We start from the raw sequence: 25,187 nt of genomic DNA, 5'->3' as shown, positions 1-25,187 counted from the left end.
ATGCCTCCGGTTGTTTTAGCGGGGTGTCATAAACCGCGAGGGGGCCCGCCGCCGCCAACGGGACGGTTTAATTAATGAAGCGAGGGCGGTTCGCAGCCGCTGGAAATTGGCGGGTTTTAAGCGGAATCTGGCATCTGGAGGGTGGGAGGATATTATGGTAATTAGGGGAGACGGGACGGACAAGCGAACAGGTGTTTGACGAGAAAATTAACTAATTTTGGAAATATTTTGACGGGGGAAAAATATTAAGGAAAAAAAAAGGGATGATTGAAAGAAAATGGTGAGAAATTGCACAAAAATTTGATAAAAAAGATGTGTGGATCAGTGAAAAAAAGAGAAAAGGAGAAGATGAAAAAGAAGTTAAAAAATATTTTCAGAACAAAAAATAAAAGGAAAAATAGACATTTGGGACAACGAAAGAAGGCAAGAAAGGAAAATTGTAGAAAAAATATTCAGGTGAAAGTTGACAATAAATTATGTAACTTTTGAATTTGGAGAAAAATCAGAATAAAAATATTTAAAAAGGTAAAGAAAACAAAATACATAAATAAATTTGAAGAACAAACTTGATAAAAATGAAGAGCAAAAAAAAATTGAGTATAATTCTAAGAGAGAAATGTTAAATATGAAGTAAAAATAAAGGGAAAAAAGTCATTATAGAAATGAACAAAAAAATTTAAAAATATTACTTAATAAAAAAAAATAAATTATAAAAGAAAAAAAAAAATTTAGGAAAAAAAGTCCAATGAAGGCCTAATTGATTGGAAGTGAAGAATTCTGAAGGAAAGAAAAATAATAATAAAATAAATGGAAATGAAAGGAAAACAACAGCAAACAAATTTGCTTATTTGTAATATTTATGACGAAGAGTGGAAAAGCGTTATTAGGAAAAATATTAAAGCAACGGAAAAAATATATCGTTGGACAAAATATCAAAAAGATGAAAAGTTATCAGGATGCTTTTTTGCAGAAATGACAAAGAATAAAATGGAATAAGAGAGAAAGGAAAGTTGAAAAGAAGTTGAAATGTAAGAAAAAATTGAGAAAATATGTAAATTAAAGTATGTAAATCCATCTGTAGATATTTAAAAATTGATTAGAATAGAAGAAAAGAGTTGGTGGAACAGAAAACATTCAAAATAATAATGCAAAAAAGATGAGAAAAAAAAGAACTTGCAAAAGGAGCAATAATAATTTGGAGTGAATTATGAAATGGAAGAATCAAAAAGCTACTACGAAAATATGGGATTTTGAAAATAAAGAACTGAATAAGAAAACTGAAAAAATGAAAAAAACTCGAGAAAAATAAAAACGAACATTAAGAGAATAAGATAAAAAAGTTTATCGACGCAAAAGCAGGAAAAAAGAAGCATCAAGCAGAGAATAGAGAAATCATTTAGAAGATAATCGACCAATGAAGACTAACTATAAAAATTTTTGAAAGAAAAAAAATTGAAGAATCTTGAGAAATGTTACAAATGCGCTGTGGAGGTATTGTATTTTCTCATGGGCTATGAGTCATATCATAATATGAGTCATTTTCATTTACTAATTTTTCATTGCCTTCGCGCAGATATTTCGAAGGTCACAGCCCATGAGAGAATCCAACACCTCTACCTATGCTAAAGAAGCAAAACTGGAAATGGATACCAAAAAGTATGTAAAAAAATATTAAACGTTAATAGGAAAATCTCTTCAATAGGAGTAAATGAAAGCAGAATGGAAAATGACTATTCGAAAATTTTTAAAAATGCTGAAAATTTTCAAAAAAGCACGAAAACAATCGAGAAGTGGAACAAAAAGTGTCGAGAGAGAGAAAATGGGAATGAATGACAACTAACAAGTAGATTGAGAAATAAAAACAAAAAAGAAAAGAAAAGAAACTTTGAGGGATCTGCAATATTGAAAGAAGGAGCAAAAAGGAAGTAAACACCGAAATAGATAAAAACAGAATCAAATAACAAACAGGACAAGCAGATGGTAATGTAAAATACACTGTAAAATAAGGAAGTTTGATAACAAATGTGCCGCTAAATTATGTAAATAAGAGGGGAAGAGAAAAATACAAAACCAAGAAAAGTATGGAAAAAAGACTATTGAGATGTAAAAGACGAACAAAGGAAAGGAGGATGATCAAAAAGGAGAGGCCGAAAATGATGGAGCAGATCGAAGAGAAAAGTGTAAGGAATAAATAAACAGATGAAGGAATAAATCTGCGAATTTGGTATAATTTCCGAATCCCTTGCGCATGTCATTTCCACATTTCAGGCGAAACCTTCCTAGTAAAAATTCCTGGAGCCCTTACCTCATCCGCCCCCCGGTCCCATCAGCGTTTAATTAATTCCCTTCCAATTTTCCGATCGGATTAATTCCGGGCGTATGTGTGTAATGTTTTTCCGTGAGCGAATCGCCGGTGTAAAACGGGCATTTAGACGAGCACAATACCCGGAGTGCTGATAACGCCTTAGGTTGACCGCTCTTTCGCCGTACAAGGATCAATTTCAGTCGCTTCGCTCCACTAAAACTGAGCCTTTTAATTCGTCGCTTAACTTAATCACACATTCAATCCGCACTTTCTCTCGAAATTTCGTCATTGTCACGGGGAATGGCCCATATTTTACCGGAAGGAGGCGGCGAACCCGGAGCGCGAGGATATCCACGCCGCCGACGATGCCGTCATTTGCATGCGGCGTTCCGCGAACGCGCTAATTAACAGCGACGACCAGATGCATTAATGCAAACGACGTGCTGACGATCCAAATCACGATGTGTCATAATGACTTTCGAATTAATGACACATGCTTGCGAGCGAGCTTTTTATTAAAAAAAATTACGGTTACAGACTAAAGTTATTTTTGTCGGTGCGCTCACAGATAATAATAATGGGCGACAGTGCAGTTTGCAGGTTTTACACCGATTTTCACTTCGTCGCCTCGAACTATTAATAATTGTCAGATTTACAACAGTTTTTCAAAACCTGTCACTCTGTTTTGACGTGTTTGATGCTAATGTGGCGATGACAGTGTGTTGTTTCACATGTGTTACACTTAATGATTTTTTTTTCAACTAAACATCGGTCTCCTTGTTTTGGTATAATGGGAGGCCATGATTTATTTTTTTAACGTTGCACACACTGTTTGATTTCCGTCACTAAAACTAATAAAACTGAAAACAATGTACTAGACATTGACGCTATTTATAACCTCAAACTTAGAAAAATAACCTAGTTCAGCTTTACTACCAAATTAAATGCAAAATTTCCATGGCCTCCCATTAAGCCAAAACATCGTGAATGCGTTTTAGGCAATACTTTCTTCCTTTAACTGTTAAAGAGGAATTGTAAAAACGTCAGGTTCACTCTGACTCATTTTTAATAAGATTTAGAACATTATTGAAACTGATTCGAGATATGTATTTTCCTTCTCGATTTTGTTTGAAAAGTAAACCAAAACAACAATTTGTGAGGAAATAAATTGTTTTTGAACTCGCTCCCTTCAAAATGACATTTCGCGACTGCAACAGTCAACCGCGAACATAGTTTTCGCGCACTAGTGCTTGAAAATCATTCAAAAAGCATTCGCCTTTTTGAGCATTCCGAAAATAATTTGACTTAATAATAATAAAATCTGGTTTACAAAACGCAAATTTCTCCAATTTGGATGTTGAAAATTTCGAAAGAGTGAAAATAATTCGATTGACAGTTTGACACTTCGATGCGAGAAGACGTATTTGGCACATTCGCTTAGATGAAGCACTCGCTCCTTCGTCGCTCGTGCCTCAAATAATGCGCTCATGTGCGAAAAATGTCTTCCCGCACTCGTTTCGTAAATAACTATTATACAGCGCAACCTGAGAATGGCTTGGTGTTTTCAAACAGTTTAATAATGTTAAGGGATTTGTATAAAATTAAAAAGGAACTCGGAAATTATGTACCTGTAGAGTAAAGTGTCAGTTCCTCTCTTGTTATGTAAATCATTATTTTTGTAAATATGTATATTAATTTCGGTATTGGGAAATACAGTAATAATTCAGGCGTTTAATAATTTTAAACATATTAGGTATAAGAGTTTTATGACTGAGGATTTATCGAGTCGTGTGGGGAAACTAATATCTTGTTGAAATATACCAACTGTGGAGAAAAAGTCAAAAATGAATTATCATTCAATAATTGACTTGGAAGTGAATATTTTAACTTGAAGAATATTTTATAACTTCATTTCGAGATTTTTAGAGCTTTCATATTTAGAAGTTCCTTTTGGCAAAATCTATAATCTTCCAAATTCTCTTATTTTCTTCTGGTTCATTTTTTTACCAGAAATCAAGTCAAGAGAAAAATCTAGTTTACCTTTTTTTAATTTCTCGTTGAAAAACATTCTGTGGAGATGCTATTCTTGATTTTTCATAAGATTCCAATCTAGGAATATTTTGTTGGCAAACAGTTCTCAGACATCACACTCCAATTAGTAACTTATTTATGTTTTAATCTTTGACGGAAATCATTCAAAATTCTTTTGTTGTCTATTAATCCATTCTTCAATCCTGTTTGCCAAATATTAAATAATAACAACTCTTCTGGAACAAATTGCTCAACAAGATGTTATCTACTCTTGATCATCTTCCAGATTTGCACATTGCAATTCTTTCCCTTTCCTGAAGAAATCTTTGTTGTTTATTTTCTACATTTTATATATTTTATACATTCTGATATATTAAACAGTTCTTTGATGTAGGATTTAAAATTTGAAACATTTCTGCCCAAATAAAAATGTTGTGATTTTGTGATTAACTCTTGGATTTTTTACAGAATCTAGTCAATTTTTTCTGGAGAAAACATAATGAAAAATTAGACTCGACCTTTTATTAAAAATCCTGAAATAGTCAAGCTTTTATACTCTAACATAATCAATATAATATTTCTATTCTTCTTAGTTCTTTCTTTTCGAAATCTTTCTTGCTTAGTATTTTCCTTCTGCATCCAGTAAAAAATCCTTGAAAAGGGGCATTTTTAAATTCATCATCGTTACAGGTTTTGCTCTTTATTATGATTTATTCCAATTCCAAAAAAAAAATAATAACATTTTCCCCCCTTTCTTTTTCTATTCTGTCCCTCTTTTTCCACATCTCTTTCATCCATCCTATCTCCCTTCCGTCCTCATTCAGTTTTTCTCCCCGTTCCTTTCTCTCCCTCTCTCTCATTTCGCTACATTCATTCCACACGTGCTCTATTGTCTCTCTGTCCTCATAGCACATTCTGCACTTCTTTCTCTCTCCTCGTTTTTGATTCTCTCCCTTCTTTCTTTCTTGTCTGTGTTTTTGTCCCTCGAAATCTTTCTTACTGAGTATTTTCCTTCTGCATCCAGTAAAAAATCCTTGAAAAGGGGCATTTTTTAAATTCATCATCGTTACAGGTTTTGCTCTTTATTATGATTTATTCCAATTCCAAAAAAAAAAAATAACATTTTCCCCCCTTTCTTTTTCTATTCTGTCCCTCTTTTTCCACATCTCTTTCATCCATCCTACCTCCCTTCCGTCTTCATTCAGTTTTTCTCCCCGTTCCTTCCTCTCCCTCTCTCTCATTTCGCTACATCCATTCCACATGTGCTCTATTGTCTCTCTCTCCTCATAGCACATTCTGCATTTCTTTCTCTCTCCTCGTTTTTGATTCTTTCCCTTCTTTCTTTTTTGTCTGTGTTTTTGTCGCTTTCACTCATGCATCTTCCTTTTGTTCTTAATCTTTCCATTTTTTCACTGGCATATCCTTTTCTCTGGTAGTTTTTTTTCTCTCTCCTTCTTCTCCATGTTCTTTTTCTTTTCTCTCCAGCATTTCGCTAGTATCCTGCACTCTTTCTTCCCTTCCATCCATTTTGTCTTCAAACTTTGCTCCTCTCCTTCCCGCTTTCACTCTAAGCCTATTCCTCTTACACTCTTCCGTCTTTTACATCATTGTACTCTTTATCATTCCTCTATCTGGTTCTGCTCTTAATTTAATTTATTAATTAATTTATTTTAATTCACCCAGTTTCATTTTCATTCAGTAAAGTAAAATATTCTGATTACACAAGCAAAAAAGTGAAATTCGCAAAATTTCTTAAAAAAAAAAATTCTTTGGTGTTTTCCCGATTTTTGTCTTAATACTTTGTCAACTAATTTTTGACACTTTATTTAGAATTAGCAAAATTTTTAATAAAACGCGTCGGTCAGCATCTTCAGAAATTCTAATGTGTTTTTGTAGGCAAGGTGTGCCAGTTCTGGAGATACAGCTGGTCACATTCTGGGTCCACTTAAGGAGAACCTTCACACCTAAATATTTTTCATTAGCACCATCTTGTTTATGAGCTATTGTCGATTCTATCATTTTTATTCTCGAGAGACGAAAATTTCTCTTAATAAAAAAAAATCAAAATGACCTGACCCGACTTTAAAAAAAGTCAAATAATTTAACTACGCTTTTTGCATCCAATGGAGAGATCTTTAGGACCTTGATCTCTTTAATACTCCATCGAAATAAAAATTTTACTCATCTGAAGCCGCCATTTTGCTATTTAAATCTTGACAGGCAACTTTTCAAAAAAATTCCTACTTCATTTCTGCACTTTCCACTTTCCCCAAAAACTATTTTGTCACCTTTCCACCTCCACTCCCCTTTCCATTTTCTTCAAAAATGTCCCCCCAGCCCGTCTCCATCAATCTGTCCACTCCCCTCGCCCCGCGCCTCGCAATTAAACGAAATAATCGTTTAATTGCTTTGTTTACATCTCCTGGAGCATCCGTCGTCCATGTCAGATGCAAATGCTATAATTAACGAAATACCAGCACCATCACGCCCAGATGCGAGGCTAGATTAGATCCCACGTCGTCCCTGCTTGCGCTTTATTAATTCCGATCGTCTGTCTCGAATTAATTGTTAATCGAGTTGTGCGAGTCTCCGGTGCTTATCGTCGATTCTTTTTGGCGATTTGGAAGTACGTGCTGTGGTGATCAAGCAGCGAAATTTGGCGCCAAAACGCGCCTCACTCCCAACATTTTTCCTTTTGCCGCGTCCGTCAAGAGCGTTTCCTTTGCGCAACGATTTTAAATAATTGATTGATTACGGCGTAATCGCTTTATAATGAATCTCATCGCGGAGGACGTCCGTGCGGCGCAATTAATTATTCATCGATTTTGAAAGACGACAAATTTCAATATTTAATCGTAGTCGGGGACGGTATGCCGGTGTGCCGCACCGATCGATCGCGACCGGCACTAGCAATCAGCGTAATGAATGATCGGGGCTTAATTAATGAATCTGTCTTGCTAATCTCTTAGATGGAACAGTCGTGCAGACCGGATTGGCCCACGAAACGTTCAGATTGATAATGTGATTAATTTTTATATGGGAGGAAGTGTATGGGATTTCGATTTTTTAATAAATTGGATTGTTATGAGGTTTCGTAACGACATCGAGGTATTATTATTGGCCGGGTTTATGTAAGTGTAATCCGTGTGATGTGTAATTAGTGCTTCGGCTATTTGTCATTGGTTTATATTTATCTCACTAATTAGCTTAGCGCGTAATAATTAGACGCTCGAGGAAAAGATGCGGTCATATTTTTTTAAATAGTTGTGAATTCGCTCAGAGATTTATGAGAGGACGCTCGAGGTGCGCTTAATTAGTGACAAAAAAAATTTCGGAGTATTTTTGGACCGGCTATATAAAGCAAAAAGGAAAAGAAACACCAACCGGCATGACACGCTCGCGTAAACAGCCAAAAAGGCTCCTCTGAGGCCTATTTTGTAAAATATTTTTTGAAAACTCTTCAAGAACTCTTCCACAACAAATTGCCAAAGTGTTCGAGAAATGAAAACGAATCAGATCTGGTGGCGCGTTCTATAAATGCGTCACAAGATCCAGCGTCCACAACGTAGAATTAAATTTAAATCTAACGCTAAAATTAATGTAATTAAGTTTAAGTGTGTTTGCATAAGAACGCAATAAAACCGAGTTAAATATAGTTCTGGTCTTGGGCAAAAAATATGCGAAAATATTGAGTGGTTAGTCATCGCGCGAGCGAGCGAGATCTGGTCTCATTGTTAACAATGTTGGAATGAAGTAGGAAAATCGATGGCGCCAGCTCCAGTGCCTAGCAGTGAGAAACGAGCGCAAGAAAGGTGGAATGAAGTGAAGACGTTGATGACTTGAGCGAGTCGTCGCGAATCAAGTCATTATAACGGGCGATGTGTTTTTTGGGTCGCTTTGTGTGAGTCTAGTGATTTTTTGTTGTCTGACTTCAGGGTCTAAATGTTTTCGCGCAGACGATAGCACGCTCTGGTGGTTGGCAAGTCTTGCAGTGCACGTGTAATTAGTGGAAATTAATCGTAATTAAATATTAAATACACTTGGACTCTGCTCGGTCCGTAATAATCGTTTTCCTCTTCAAATTACATTGTTTATTTTTTCAAAAGTTTGTATTACAGTTAGGCAAGTACGTTGACAGGAGGAGCTCGACTCGCCGTCCATATTATTAAAAAGTAATTTCAGTACTTTCATGTTTTATTAAATTTCTTGTTGAATAATCGCCGTTCCGTTTCTTTCTCCGTCCCGGACAATAAACCGCGGCGTAATGCGCGCCCATTGTGCCCCACACATTAACTGTCGTTAATATAATTTATTAAACAATCCGATGTGTCGTGTGGGCGCTGCACTCCATCGTGGAGATCTTGGGGCGCGATAGAGGGCGCCTCGCCCGACGGATAACCAGATCAATCTGTGCCGCTGCTTTGTATAAGTGTCACCGAAATTGAAAAACCATTAATTCTTTACATTCGTGACTAAATTCGGCGCAGGCGTAAACCACCCTTTTGTGTCGGGGCTAAAAAACCCAATCGATACCCTAATGATTACTTCACGTTGGCATACGTAATGAGGCGTGACGTCATTCTTAAATTAGTGTGCCGATCAGAGACGGCCGGGAGCGGCAACGCGCGCCACCACCGCATTGTGGCACCGACTAGACGCCGCAAAAATGTCACGGCACTGACCTGCCGCACAGCTCCATATCGACATGACAAACTTTCCACGATTTTTCACACCTCGCCGCCTCCAACATCAAAAATGTTACGGGGGTGGCGCACAACCGCCGACGACCGACCAGATTTGTTTATGTTTACCTATCTACACTTATCGATTTTTTTTCTAACGCGACGCACCAATATTTCCACGAATGCTAAGTAGGCTATCGAAAGCGTAACGTAACAAAGTGACAGTTTACTTGTGCTGACCAGGTTCATTAACTCGACTTTGCTCCACAATCCACGTACTTAACGCAACGGAAACATCTACAAACAGATGGGCACGGCAACGTCACGAGAAACGTCAAGTTGGTGGCACTTCCGCATAAACTACCGAGAAAGATAACATAACATGATTGTATATCAGAAGATACCGAGAACAGTGGAGTGAGGCTCTAAAAATACATTTTTCCGAATTCAGAAAGATATCGTTGAAACTGAGAAAGATATCATTTTTACTAATTGAACAAATCCGTTACAGTGAGTCTGTTTCTCTTTTTTCAATTACTTCTCACTCGAAGATCATCTAGAAAGTATTACAATAAATATACTACAGCATCTTGCTCAAGGACGGAGTAGAAAGATACCATTTGATTTACTAAAACAAATCTGTCACATTTCTTATCCTTTTAATGACTTCCAAATGAGATTAGGAGTACTTCTGTGCAAGAAAATAACTGAGAAAGATATGCTTCCTAAGCGTACAAGCAAGATACTTGTCAATCAACATTATTCTCGTGGATCAAATAGAAAGAATTACGACAAATATATAGGTATACTCTGTATCTTGCAAGAGAATGGAGGAGAAAGATAAAAACCTCTATATTGAGGAATTGTCAGTAGATACTGAGAATAGTTGAATAAATCTCTAAAAATGCATTTTTCCAGAGTAATTCTGTGGAAAGAGAATAACTGAGAAAGATATTTTTTTATTAAATTATTGTTTTTTTTTGTGTTGTGTGAGTGTTGGGATCGGCCGAAGCGTCAATATCTTGGGAGCATCTTTTCCGTCGAAATTCGATGCACTTCCCCACCCCCAGCCGCCTTGATCAATTAAAATGCGACGCGTTGTTGCCGCACTTGGTGTTTTCCCCCGCTTCGGGCCGGTGTACCGAGGAAAAAATGATGGATTAAGACTCGTCCTCTCCTTAAAGGGGATGTGATCCAGGTCCGTATTAATGGGGGAGACCGTTTAATTGTCCGCGGGCTGTCTGTGCGGCTTTATGTTTTAAAAACACGAGAACGTCGCTTATCGATCGGCGGCGGCGGTGAAAAAAGCGAGCGTCGCGGTGCTAAGTGCGAGTGTGGCATGCACGCCATCTTAGCAAACCGCAATTAAAACCGTCCCCGCCGCCCCCACCGCCTGGCGGCTCACCGCACACTCCGAAGACTGCGGCAAATGCACACAACCGGCGGCGGCGATGCACCGGGCACGGGGGCGACGTCGATTGCCGGACTGTTGTCTAAATAAATTGTAATCTATTTCGCGTTAAAAACTTCGAGGAGGGAGACGGACGGCGGCGATCAATGGGGCAGAAAAGGAAAGTGGCGGTTTGGCAGTCTTCTCGCAGGTTCGACTGCACAAACGGTACAACGGAACTTCACAGGTTTTACATAAGGTGGAGAACAGTTGCCCGTGGGAATTAATTGCGATTTATTTCAAATTACAAGTGGAACGGGAGGAAGATACGGTGAGAAAGAGAGAGATGGAGATGTTGTGACTCGACGCTGACACAGGCTTCGGCAAATAAGAAAGTTATATAAACAGGTCCATGAATGAGAAGGAAGAGAGTGATGGAGTTTGTCTTTCTCAGTTTTGTGACATGCATGACGTAATATGACAAATATTGATTACGTTCTATGTCTCAGGTCCATGAAGCTGAAAAGTACAGAACACAGAATGTCAGCTCTAATCTGCATAAACACACAAATCTTTCTCACTTATACTACCGGTAATGTTTCAAGTAAAGAATATTTAATTTTATCTTCGTTATTAAGACAACTGAAGATAGTTCGGGTCAAGATGAGGAAAATATAGATAGAGTTGTTGTCTCGACGCAGATGCAAGCTTGACCAAATAAGAACGGCATGCAGGGGTCCATGAATGAGAAATAAGAATGATGGAATTTTTATATCTTTCTCAGTTTTTTCCCCAAAAAAGAAATATTACAATTTTAATTATATTATGCATTTCAGATGTGAGAAGATGAGAAGTAAATAAAGTATCAAGGGAATACAGATAGATCTTTCTCACATTTATATTCGATACAGGGATAATGAAAGATACGTGCAAAAAAAAAAAGAAAAAGGCAGATGTTGGACTCGACCGTGACATAAAGAAACAAATAAAAAGTGAGATAAAATTAGGAGTTTATCTTTCTCACATGGACAGTGTGATGTGACAAATATCGATTGCGCTGTCTCACATCTGTCAAACTGAGAGAGAGTAAATAGATAAAACGAACGTATTCATTTGTCTACGAGAAGAGAAAGATCTTTCCCAGTTATCAAATAATTTAATTGTGTTTTAAAATGTTTCTGGTTTTACAAAATTATGTTGTGCAAGATACTCCTAGAAAGATATTTGTGACTTAATTATCGTTGATTTTCCCAATTTTATAACATCATTAAGAGTTTCAAGCAGATAAAGCATTTCTTAAGAAAGATTCAAATCATGTTTTATATCTTTCTCAAGTCTATAGTATAAAAATCTTATGTGCTTCTTCTCAGTTTCTTTAGAGAATTACGATTCTATGTAAAGTAATATTTTGTAAAAGAAGCTGTTCCTTAGCTGTTCTATGGTAAGATATCATGTCAGAGCTAGAGGATATCTATTTTATTTCTCACTTTCCTCTTCTATTTCTAAATCGTCACGATTGCTTATTATTAAAATTAAACTGAAATAACTGAATGAAATGAAAGAGTACAAGAAAAAAAGACAAAACGAAGCCAATGGAAAAATTGCGCTTCATTGATTTATTCATTCATAGGAGTTTCCATCAATCTGGTGCTCATGCATGAAAATAAAGTTAAAAGGTTAACGACAAGCTCTACATTTATTAGTTGGGAACCACTTTGATTGTTTTAACCGCGAATATAGACATTTGCTTTTAGATCGAATCTTAACAATTCCCAACACGAAAGGTCCCCATCCTGAGAGTGTGTACACATAAAAACCCACCAAAGCTCGCTCCCAGCAGGAAAATTCCTGGTCGGCGAGGGTCGAAAGCGGTTAAGTCGCGTTTCGTCGATTCGGCGCTTTGCATAAGAATTAATCGGAAAGCTCCCCCATTCGGTGGAAGTCTTTCCTTGTCTCAACCGGCACTATTGACATTTCGTTGTACGATCTAATCTGAGCCGTTCCGCTCACGAAAGCTCCGAGCTTCGAACGCACCTTTCGAAAATCGGTCGACGAATCGATCCGGATCGCGGCAGGAATCGTCTCCGGTTTGCTTTCACTAACCGAGTTAATGGTCGAGCTTGACCACGTGCCGAAGCTCGCCGTCGATTGTCTTGTTTTCAAACACCGTCCTCTCATTACACGGTCGGACTTCCGGTCAGATTTCCAATGTTTTATGCCCGGAGAGCCATCAGACCGGCACCGGAAACGAGAACGGTTCCCGTTTTGTCGCACACGTGAACTTTTCATCGGCGCTGATTTTTTTCCGGGCGATCCTTCTCAAATCGCTCCGGAGCTGTTATTAGAAGGCTTATGCGGCCATTAGCGGTCACGAACCCTAATTAAACTGTCTTATCTATTTTTAAATGAATGGACGATTGCAAATTAGAGGTTTGTTTAAACATTCCCGCTCCGTTTCTATTGATGAACTTTCATTATGAATGCTTATCCGGCGTTGCAGCGTCGCAATTATTATTTCTAATTATACACGGCACAGTTTACAGCGTGCCCGATAATTATAAAGCTATTTGCTTACCCACGACAATCGAGCTGCGGCGAATTACCTCCACAAAAACATCCAACTCCTCAAACACGGAAAAATCACACCGAAACGACACACACAACCTATTTATTTACACACGTCAATTACAACAAAGTACGCTCCACGCGAACTCGACTGGACACAAATCGGCCGCACCAGGGGGACGTAAAAGACATACACAACACAGACACCCGGGATAGTCGTCGTGTCTGCTTTGCAAGGAAGAATCAAAGAAAGAGAAAGCGTCAAAAATCAAAAATTATTTTTTAATTAATATGAAGAAAGAAATTCCGGTAGTTAATTCAGTTAAAGTTCGTTAAATTGTCAATATGTGACAGATCTTGAGATAAACAACTTTAAACTATTTGTCTACAGATATGGCAAGAAATAAGAAGTGTTTGTTAAAAAAAAGGAAAGATCTTTTAGAACAATTTTTGAAATCTGTAGGAGTTGGGGTTTAAAAATCAATAATCAAATATTTAAAAGCGTTGAAAACCAAACAGATACAATTGTGATGAGCAATTTCAGCCAAAACAAGATACCGAGTTGGGGAATTTGAAAAGGAAGTGATTAGGGGGGAGACTGATACGCAACGGTTGACTCCAAATGCAATACATTTTTTTTATTTATTTAATTCAGATTAAATGAGATGGAAGAGGAGAAAACAGGAAGCAAAAGAATAAAAAAAAAGATTTCAAAAGATTATAATTACTAAAAGGACTAAATAGTTATTTGTACAACTAGTTATGAAAGTCATACTTTTTTCACAAATTTGCACATTGATTAACGAGGGCGTAGCCCGAGTTAATCAAGCAAATAAGTGAAAAAAAGATACTTTCATAACATGTTGTACACAGTATTTTTTTGCATATCGAAAAAAGTTGAGAAATTCTAAAAGGATTTATGAAAAATTACAAAAAAAAGATATGCTTTGACAATCATCTCCAAGGATATGGCATAAAATGATGCAAAAAAGTACTACTTTCACTACGATTTTTCGTGTGCAAAAGTGCTACTTTCACTATAATTTTGCGTGTAAAAAAGTGCCACTTTCATTACGATATGCAAAAAAGAGATTTTTTAGGCGACCTCAATGGAAACGGTAATTTTCCGTTCTCAAAAGCGGACGAAAAGTAATTCTTTTTCGGACGCACTTTTTCGGACGCACTTTTTCGTATGCACTTGGTATGTATAGTACAGAATTTTTTTTTATTTGTTGCCAGTTGGTGACATGATGACGTTACGATCGGACCAGTTTGTTGATTTAGTTCTTTAATTAATTGAGAAAGGGAAAAGGGAAAGGGATCAAACATTAATTAGGCACTTGCGCCTTTGAAAAACTGTAAACTGGAGTCCACCGAGTAAAAAGTGTTTATTAATGGTCCCGACAAAAAATTATCAATCTCCCCTCGCTTGCCACGTCTCCGCCTCAGAAAAACAGTTTTGTGAATAGGTTCCGGAGCGGCCCACCCTGGTTCGCGCCCCCCAAATGTCGGCGCGCCGCTGAAAATATCGATGAATAAATTAGAAGCGTCTCATTAAACCCATATCGATTATCCATTAGAAGAATTACTTTTGTCACTTCGGGGCGATTCGAATAAATCATCGTTAATTGTCCCCCATCGATCGCGGCGGTGAAAAAGACGCGGCCGCGGAAACGTCACGTCCGAAATAAAGAACTCATTGAGGCCGGGAATATTATTATCTGTCAACAAATAGTCAAAATCTTAGACACATTAAGGCTGATTGTGGTTTGTTGCCTAAACCAATATTTGACATCAATATCGTGGCAGACGTGAGATCCAACAGCTGCAACAGGATTTGAATATAAGGAATTAATAATAAACACAGGTAATCTCGGAATCGTTAGTAAGTAAACTAATAACGGACGGAGATAAGGCCAAAGGATCAATAAATAAAACGTTCTTGTAATGTGCAACGAATTTCTTATCAACAAACAAAGACGCCATTGAGATCGATCAAATCTGACGGTTTGAAGACCGAGGAGGACGAGGAGGAGGTCCTGGGGGCAGCGTCTTCCAGGGCGCCGCAAAGAACCAGATTGTCCAGAAACGTCGAGAAAAATTGGAGCATCTTGCAACCTCGCACATTTCCGAAAAGACGCCAAAAGCTGAGTCATCGACATCACAAATATTTGGGGATCTATCTCCCACAATAAAATAAGTGTTTACAGATGGAAAAGTGACAGTCACTTGGTAAATGTTGACCGACGCCTAATTTCCCGCCAAAAATTTTTTAAGTGAATTCGACAAATTTTCAACGATAAAGATTGATGGGCGAAAAGATTTGTCTAAATTTTCATTAACTAATTTTCCCGCCAAAAATAATTAATTTTGGGTGTTGTTTAAAGCGGATAAGAGGAGGTAGGGGCCTTCAATAAAAAATAAAAAAATGTAAAAAAACAATCAAAGTGAATGATTATTTTCCAGCCAAAAATTATCACTCGTGGTTAATTTCCTGTCGAGGTTGAGGAAACTTGTTTGGGAGTTTCCTTGACGTATCAGTGTTAAGTAATAAATTGAAGAAATGAAAGAGGCGATGTAAATGAAAAATATGAAAGCACAAGAATAATGAAAAGATTTAAAAAATTCAGTTGAAATATGAAACGCGTAATAATGTTTATTTGATAAGAAATTAATCTAGAGCGACCGTTAAAGTATCAACGCGTGATAAAACATTTTTAAAATTTAAAGTCGAGATAATCATGATTTCAAATAAAATCCTAAGTGAGTGTTGGATTCGTAACGGTTGGTTTTACAAACTTCTTTCAATTTTGTAAAAGGCTTTAAAGTATGAATGTGTGATCGATTTTGGAGATATCCATACAAAGGTGAACTATTTGTCCAACATCAATAGAAATGTTCGTACACAAATAAATCTAGATGTGTACGCAGTGGTTGTGAAAAAATATTTTTGCAAATTTTGAAAATGCGTCGCACGCTAAACTAGACAATCAATCAAATATTTGGAAATGACACCGTTGGAAAGTAAACAGATTAGAGTTGTGCATATTTAAAGAAGAATTGGATGAAAAGAAGAGAAAGAAAGAGACAGAGAAAGAGATGTATTACTGGCCTAATTGATAAAGCAATTTTTAAAATGGTGAAATCCTGGGCTGGGAAGGCGCTGGAAACAGTTGTTGTGCTTTTTTAAAGCGTAGATTAACTGGAGCATGTTGACAGCTAACCTAAAATTTAGAGCCAAAAAATTTTTTCCTTTTTTCTTTCTTGCAATGTTTTACATTAAAAATAGAATAATTTAACGATTCCTATTCTCCAAGTAAGTATCTAAGGGCTGAAAACAAACATGTTCAATTATGTCCTGATTAAACATAAACAAATGTCATTTGTGTCAAACGGCGGGAAATTCAAACTTTACACTGTTCTAAACGGTTTAATTTTTTCAACGCCTACTCAGCCCAGGATTTCATTTGAACCCGCGATAGTTCCGTTCTAAATGAAGAAGACGTCAAAGTGAAGAAACAGAGTTTAAAATGAGAAATAGAAAATAGTAAAATGAAGACTATTCAAAGAAAGAGAAAACAGTAAAACAAGAGTCTTGCGCGCAACGGTTGGTTTCAGAAATGTAATACAATTTTGAAAAATAATTCTGAACTCCAATGTATGAATTGTTATATTATTTTTCTGATTGAATTAAAAAATAAAAAAAAAATGCAATAAAGAAGCTTAAAGAAAAATAATTAAAAAATAAAAATATAATGCTGCCGAAAGATTACTAAGAATATTTTCATTAATTGCGGTTGAAAAGGTTCTGTTATAGCGCCTTTGCTAAGTGATATTAGTTACTCTTGTTAAATTATAGGTATTGTCTTGTAATAGTGTTTCAATGAGGAGCTTTAAAAAATGTGAGCACGGCATCTAGGCCAGATGTCTTTATCATTATGAATATTTCTTTGAAGTAATAATAATTCTTTTGGAAGCAGTATTTTGTATATAACAAGCGTTCAATTGAAAAGTTCATCGAATTGTCTTTGACTGTATTTTTTAAGAGACAACAACATCGTAAATTAAATTGGCTAGACAAAGATAGCGACAAAAATTAAAGCCAATTCGACGAACTTTTCAACTGAACACATCTTACATATTGTCATTTATGTATTTTATCTATGATTATTATTATTAATCAATAAGATGTTTTTTTTAACTCTCGAAAGCTTCTGGAATTTAATAAAACAAATTTTTATCTCAAAAAATATTATTATTTTTATTTTAAGTATTCACGTTGCCGCAATGCACCCTCTCATCAAAACAAAAATTCTTTCCTTCTTGAATTACTCCAGAAACACGTCTTTCTATATTTTAAATGGATTGATCGAGATTTGAAGGCAATAATTTTAATCCAAAGATTTCCAAAAGTCATCGCATAAAACCGTTCAAGGATTAAAACGTCTCATCACCCGAACACGATCCTCAAAGGTACTTTCGTAATGTTTTCTTCATAGACACTTCGTTGCCTTTGTTAAATCATGGCGCACCCAACTACAACAAATTTTCCAAGTAATCATGGATATGGTTAATGGCACTCACTTCAGTACCCAAGGTACTACTTATAATTCTATAGGTGAGTCGTTATCACCTCTTATCATTCTTTGAACAGCGGATGTGTTGTCTTCGGTAACAACAGTGATCTTCATTGACGCAAATCTTCGTTAAATGACAAAAATAAATTCACAGTACTAGTCGTAAACAGAAGGTACTTCATTGCCAACAGAATGGAGCCCTTTGATGCGTCAGCTCATAAATAGTTATTTTCATATGAGTAGTGCTGTCAGATTACTTTTCAGGTATGAGGCCGAAATTTGAAGCACGAGGCGTGAGCCGAGTGATGAAACAGGCCGGCAATTTTTTTTTTTTTACATTTTTAGTTGGTCAACAGGATGTCCCCTACTAAGCCCAGAACTCGGAATACGATAATTTTAAAACACCCTGTATATCTCAAAAAACGAATATGAAAACAACAATTTTGAATTTTTTTTCGTTTCCAGATGAGTCAGTGGCTCCAGAAACATAATTTTTTCAGTCATCCCTGTATCTGGAGAATTTTTGTGGTATTTCTGAAGAATTTGAAAGGCCACGTCTCGAGACTTTTAAAACCGGAAACGCGATCACCTCCGATTTGTGAATCCGACAAACTCCATTGTCCGACCACCCCATTGAGTGGGAAAATTTGTTCATGGATCGTCTTGAGCGTTGTCACGTTTGGAATCGAAGCGTCCCGCTTCAGCTTTCAGCCCCATTGTCTTGGCCTCCAAAAACCGGTAGCGCTGCTTAACCTCGAAACATTATTACGAATTTTTTCCTTTCAGACCAATACCCGAACGTCGGCCTCCCAAAGCCTTATACCTGGCTAGAATAATAGCGGCTTTATTTTACCCTACACCCACTAAATAGCATCGCCGTAACCTTGACAAACACCTGGCTAATTGTCACCAGTCCAACGGCCGCGCCGAATAATTAACGAAAAAATCCCAAATGAATTCGATCGCGTCGCACCCCTCGGGACGTCTTGACTGCCAACTTTATGTGTACATTGTTTGGGTACACCCCATGATTCTGTCATTAGAAAAGAGGGCCCCGATACAGTCCCCCAGCTGAGTCGCTACCCCCCGAACAAGGCCCCGCCGGTCCTTATCGGCCACGCAGCAGGGCCAAAACGCATTTCGCAAATCGGAATGACAACGTATCGAATTTTTGTATCGGCCGAAGGGGTTGTTTTAATCGGTTTCTCTGCTCCGGGGGGTGACGGGATCGCTCCCTTTTTTTCTTGTGTGCGACCGATGTCGTTAAGGGGTCGCGGAGACGCCCACCGCAACAAATAAGTCCATGCAAATTGCAGAAACGTTGCTTTTCGGCGGTTCGACCGCAAAGTGCGGACGCTAATTGCGGGACGCGGAACAGGTACGTAAATACGGGGTTGGAGAAACGGCACAATTGGTACGTTTTTTTTAAGGGAAAATGAAAGGTGCGGTGTAGAGGTTTGTCATTAGATGGTCGTTTGGTTTACACATTTTTTGCTAGGAATTTTTCAAACCTTTTACATTTCATAAAATGCCACCATATTGTCCAGAACTGAGGCTTCGCATCACGCAGAGCACTCGACATTGAAGCTTTCTGATTGCTCTCTCTTTTTTATTGATTTAAGAAGAACCACATCAAGTACCAAAAACCTTTTTCATTTCCTCAAAAGCACAATAAAGTATCTGGATATAACAAAAATGACGAAACTTCACTGAAATCTTCCAGAATGTGTCCATTCACTTGAGATTTCTTCACTTTTTTCTTCTCCCCTCAGTTTTATTGTTTTCGATGCATTTTACGATATAGCTCTTAATGAAGATTATAAACCAAATTTTTCCAATACAAGTTTTTAATTATATTTAATTTTGATATTTTTTATTTTGTTATATAATTTGAGATTTGAAAGACGACAGTTCGTTCTACAAAACGGGTTTCTGACACACTTAAAATTGTTCCTACGCTAAAAACTGTTCAGACCAATCTTGTAGCTTACTAAATTTTGGACAAAATCTCTTCTGCAAAATTTTTTGTACGACTAACAGTTTTTGATTTACGGCCGTTAATATGTTGGTCTGTTTACGACATCTGGCGTAACTCGCCTTTTGTCACAGTGTCCGTTCAATTCACACTACCACTACATTTATTAATTAATTTTGAAGGAAATGTAGATTTCCGCATCTAAATCGAATGCTCTTTATGGTGGTACTTGTAAAATTGCAATCACTTAAAAACTGCAAAAATTGTGACCGTTTGAATTTAACCGACAAACTGAATTTCAGTAAAATTCACATTTTTTTGGGCAATTTGTTCTAAAATTCTTCTAATTGAAATCAAACAAATTCCGTCGAGGAATTTGTAGAGTATGATGCGTCATCGACAAATTTCTTTGAAATTCTTTTTTATCTCAATTTCTTTCCGGATTCTAAAGAACCAAAGATAAAACTGTCAAATACACAAATACACAATAAATTATCTCCGGATGTTGATAATGAGAAGAATAATTTAGTTATTCATTTTCCCCCAAATTTAAAATATGTGGACTTTAAAAATAAAATTGAATTTTCTTAAGGAAAACAAAAAGCTTTTTTTACATTTTTTCTTATTTTCCTTTCAAATCCATTTATTGTGCACTAAAGGAACGTATATTTACTTTTCTGTTCTCAAAACTTATTTCCACACTAACAACGAAGTTGTCTCAATTCAGAATTCACTCTTCTTTTTGTTATTCGTGACATCTTCAACAATAGTATCACTCTCGAAGTCTTCATCTTTCCAAGAAATAATATTTTCCAAGCTCGCAATTCAATTTTCGTCTTATTTCTTCCTCGCTTGACACGAAGATTAAATTGACGTTTCCTTATTTGTTTTTTTTTTTTTGAAAAAACTAGGGCCGTTTTGAACATTTTCAATGTCAAGAACCCTCAACCTAAACTAGTTTTATGTCATATATTTTTTTCGGGAAAATTTATTGATTATTTTGGGCACAATTTTTGACAAAAATCATCAAACCTAAAGCAAATAATTTGACGTTTCCCTTTTTTTTGGAAAAACTAAGGCCGTTTTAAGTATTTTCAATGTCAAGAACCCTCAATCTAAACTGGTTTTATGGCATATATTTTTTTCAGAAAAATGTATTGATTATTTTGGGCACAATTTGTTGCAAAAATTACCAAACCTAAAGCAAATTAATTGACGTTTCCCTTTTTTTTTTTGAAAAACTAAGGCCGTTTTGAATATTCTCAATGTCAAGAACCCTTAATCGAAACTAGTTTTATGGCATATATTTTTTTCGGGAAAATTGATTGATTATTTTGGGCACAATTTGTTGACAAAAATCACCAAACCTAAAGCAAATTATTTGACGTTTCCCTTTTTTTTTGGAAAAACTAAGGCCGTTTTGAACATTTTCAATGTCAAGAACCCTCAATCTAAACTGGTTTTATGGCAAATTTTTTTTTCGGGAAAATTTATTTATTATTTTGGGCACAATTTATCGATAAAAATCGCCTAAAACCGCCTGAATTTGGCTCTCGTCGCTGACGTATTTTTCCTCTTAATAGAACCTTTTGTTATTAACAATTGAGCGACTAACATGATGCTATTTGTTAAATTGTGACATCGTTTGACATCATAGATACATTTTTCATCCTTATTTTTCGAAAATTAATCATCCAGGAATATTTAATTTTGTAGAGAACTTTTTTCGAAAATTCTTTTTCGATCTTTCTTTTATCATCTTTTATTCTTTATAAATTTTGCTATGGGTTCCTTAACGGATTTTTCTCTACAAGTCACACTTTGTAACGACTGAACCAATAAATAAAAAAGTGCAAATAAAATTATTGAAATTTGAGCAATTTGATTCTCTTGGTTGTTAGGTTTTGTTCACTTTTTACCAATAGATATCGCATTACTATTTTTTAATAGATTCGCGTCATCACAACACCTGTACCTATCATCACTCATCGATAACAGTAAATAATGTTTATTAGAATTTTTGTGCTCATCCACATGGACGAGTGTTAATATTTTAATTACGCCGCATAATTAATAAATTGCTTATAAATAAATTCCTGAGGAGAATAAATGGGTGAAAAAAATGGTAAACGACGTGGGCGATAAATCTTGTCCGAAAAGCACATAAAAACATCGTAATTTATTAATTCAGTGTTAATTCAAAAATAAAAACGGTCGATTTTGTGCAATTTTGAGTCGCTTATTGCCCACGGGCTGTAATAAATCGCGTTCGTTTCATAATTAAAGCGGGTCCAGTTATTTATGCCTGCGTACACTTGTCTCACCACGATCTGTGTCACTTGAAAAATGCCATTTAATTAATTAGGAGGCGGCAAAATCTCGACCTTGAACGAACCGGTCAGAAATAATCCGAGCGAAGCCCACCCGTGCCCGCTTTTTCCCGTGGAACACAATAGCGCCGGTTGGTTACTCTTCATTATAAAGACACCGAGTTTGGAAGAGTCTCGCAAGAGCGCCTCCGAATGCGCGATTACTTCCAGGGGTGGGCACCCCGGCGCTGTTTTACCAAATATTCCGAAACGAGGGCACAAATGGCCCGCATCGGGCAAAAATCGCGCCGGCTCCCAATTACGACGGTTGAGAATCCTGCCCGAAATAGGTCACACATCCCTCATTTAATTCCGACAACGACGACACAACCCTTAATTTAAAACTGATTCCGATGATATTTTCTCACCGGGGCTGCGACCGTAACTCGACACCCCGGCGGTGCAAGGGTTGCGGGGCGAGCCGACCGGGCCACGTGAGTGCGTGAATGAAATGCACCCCCGAGTGCAGCGTGTCCGGCTTGACCAGGGCCGCTCAACAAGTAGACCACTGGCCCAGTCGATATATCGATTGCAACCGACTTGTGGAAAAATGCACAAACAACCCCCGCCGGAGAGGGTTGCGCTCGGACACGCTTCGGACACGTGCGGACGCCCAGGTGGAGGCGCCGAACCACCACACCATTATCATTGAAATCGCGGCCCGTGCAAAAACACCCCGGATATGCAAATCGCCGGGGCGCGAAGGATGCGATCCAACCGACGTTTGCAGAGATCTTTCCAAAAAAAAAAAATTCTTAGCTCGTCGGAGAAGGAGCAGAATGACGGAAGGAAAAGTAAAAGCATAACAATATCAAAAATGAAACTCTTCAGAATGTCCTGTTGGGAAGAAGATAATAATAATAATAAGAATGATAGTAATGAGATTGTGAATAAGAAAGTAATTGAGGGACAGCAAGATTATTAAAATTTAAAAAAATATTAGGAATGAAAAATGAAAAAAAGAAAATGTTTCTGAGCTTCAGTAACAGAATAAAGGAACTGAATTTGGGGTAGAAAGTTGAGCTTCTAAAATAGTTTTCATGGACACACTGTATGGTAGAAATTTGATAAATTACTTATAATAAAGATTTTAATAATTTGCAAATCTGTAAATAAAATGTGTATTTATAGTTTTTTTATCAGCGCTTTCTCCGAAAATGCTAACAACTTTGACATTGATTCTAAAGAAGATAATAATAAATTAAACAAAAAATAGATAATACAGTTTCCGCATGAAATATTATCTTTGTAACTGCCAAATTAGAGTTTTATTTAAAAATCACTGACACTTAAACTGCTTCACTTTAAATCTTGTAAGAAAAAATGAAGGGAACTGTTTTGAAAAATGTCTACTATACTAAACATGGTAAAGTAATGGTCCAAAAGCGGAGCCGTGAGGAACTCCCGGTTTAAACCTTGTAAGAAAAAATGAAGGGAACTATTTTGAAAAATATCTACTACATTAAATATGTAACGTAATGGTCCAAAAGCGAAACCGTGAGGAACTCCAGCGCGATAACATAAAGAAATAAAAATTCGTGAAATTTTGGAAGAAATCAAAGTTATGGAAAAATAGCAAAAATGACAAATTGCTCTGTAAAAGAGTTCCAGCAAGCGTCAAACGAGACCTTGACGAAACTGTGTTGGTCCCAGACCGTCGCCTTGAGGAATACCAGATTTCCAGTAGATTTTGGAAAATGCAGATCAAATTAGAATAACTGTTTTTGAACAGAATTGAGACGGAATAGTCTTTGCTTAGATGTTTTTATAAGATAGACTTGTCCAAATTATTGGCAGAAGGGTAGGTCGGGTCGTGGTGGATGTGGAACCTCCCAGATAAAATATTCCTTGCATTAGAATAATCTTGTCGCGAGGCAAAAATTATACAGGGTGTAGCACGTTCCGTCCACGTGCTGCTCGTCACCAGGTGAAGACACCTCCGTATGCAAAACCACCCCGGACATGTTTAAAATATCAATGACCACGCGCCTCTTCGATTATTATTATAATCCGTGGCGAACCACCCCGCCGCCGATTTTTCCATATCCTCAACCTATGCAAATGCAACCCTGTCGGGGTATGCAAATCGTTCCAGACCTGACCAGACCAACACTCCACTCCGTCACCACCACCGAGTCCACCACCACCCAGCTGAGTGACTGGACGTGTGTGTGGATGTTTTTTGTGAAATCTCGCACACGCCTCCGGACGTGAAAAACACTTATGCTAATTGGCCCGGTGGGTACTACACCTTAATGAGGGGGTCGTGGAGAATCCGGGGGTAGCGATCGCAATCCTCCGACCAACACAGACTGACATAAAAATATTGTTAAGGGTAGTAGAACTAATTGTTTAGTCAATACTTTACACCCTGCGTGAGTCATTTTTTTAACCCTAAAGCAACCAATCAGGGGTGGCCGCACTAATCACCCCTCCTCATAGAACATAATTATGTATTGGACACAATCAATAATTTACTTCCACATATTATAATGCCGCAACAATCCGGGCTAATAACGATCAGACAATTAAATAAAAACGCATTAGACGGGGGCGGCGAGGACGGGGACGGCGGGGTCACGAAACCGAGTTTGCTCAAGCGGTCGCGCCGGAAGTTTCAAGGTCGGGACGATTTGTTAAAAAAGGAAAAAAGCGATACGTGGAGTATTTTGTTTGATTATTTCGCGCTGCATACAATGCACTGGATAGAGTCATTTGTTTCAAGTACCACATTAGTGCGTAATTAAGGGAAAATAATTTTACAAGGTAATAACAATGATGCATTTAACTAAAATGCACCGCATTCAAATGTTAATGATGGTCAGTTGAGGTCGCTTCAAAGTTAATGACGCCATATTGAATTTAATTGTCCAATTGGAAAAATGCTTTGCAGTTTTTGTATTTGCTTCAAATAATTACAAATTTATTTATTTATACGTCATGAAGTGTCAAAATTTGTTAAAAATATTTCAGAATTTGGTACCCACTGGTTTCGCTGCCGCTCGTCAACGGAGATAATATCTTTATCTGCCGCTCGTCAGCTCGTCATATGAAGTTTCACTGATATTTTTTTTGTCACAGAAAAACTTCTTTCCTTATCAGTGATTCGCCCGGAAATGATCACGGAAGTTTGATTTTGATATTAAAGATAACACAAATAAACGTAATCTAAACAAAAAATAGATAAACAGTTCGGGTACAAAAACCACGACGATAAAAATAAAAAAAAAAAATGTAATTTAGATAAGGAACTAGGAAGTACTCTTTGAAATTATCATCAAAATACAACAAAC

General features: G+C 37.0%; 1 protein-coding gene across 4 annotated transcripts in view; it reads right to left on the bottom strand.

Moving 5' to 3' along the window:
* Window positions 1–25,187, bottom strand: part of zfh2 (Zn finger homeodomain 2) — a 130,231-nt gene that overhangs the window by 67,600 nt on the left and 37,444 nt on the right. The window lies entirely within an intron of this gene.

Source organism: Tenebrio molitor, chromosome 1 (assembly GCF_963966145.1).
Source record: "Tenebrio molitor chromosome 1, icTenMoli1.1, whole genome shotgun sequence".
NCBI classification, from domain to species: domain Eukaryota; kingdom Metazoa; phylum Arthropoda; class Insecta; order Coleoptera; family Tenebrionidae; genus Tenebrio; species Tenebrio molitor.
This window is presented reverse-complemented; position numbering and strand designations above follow the sequence as displayed.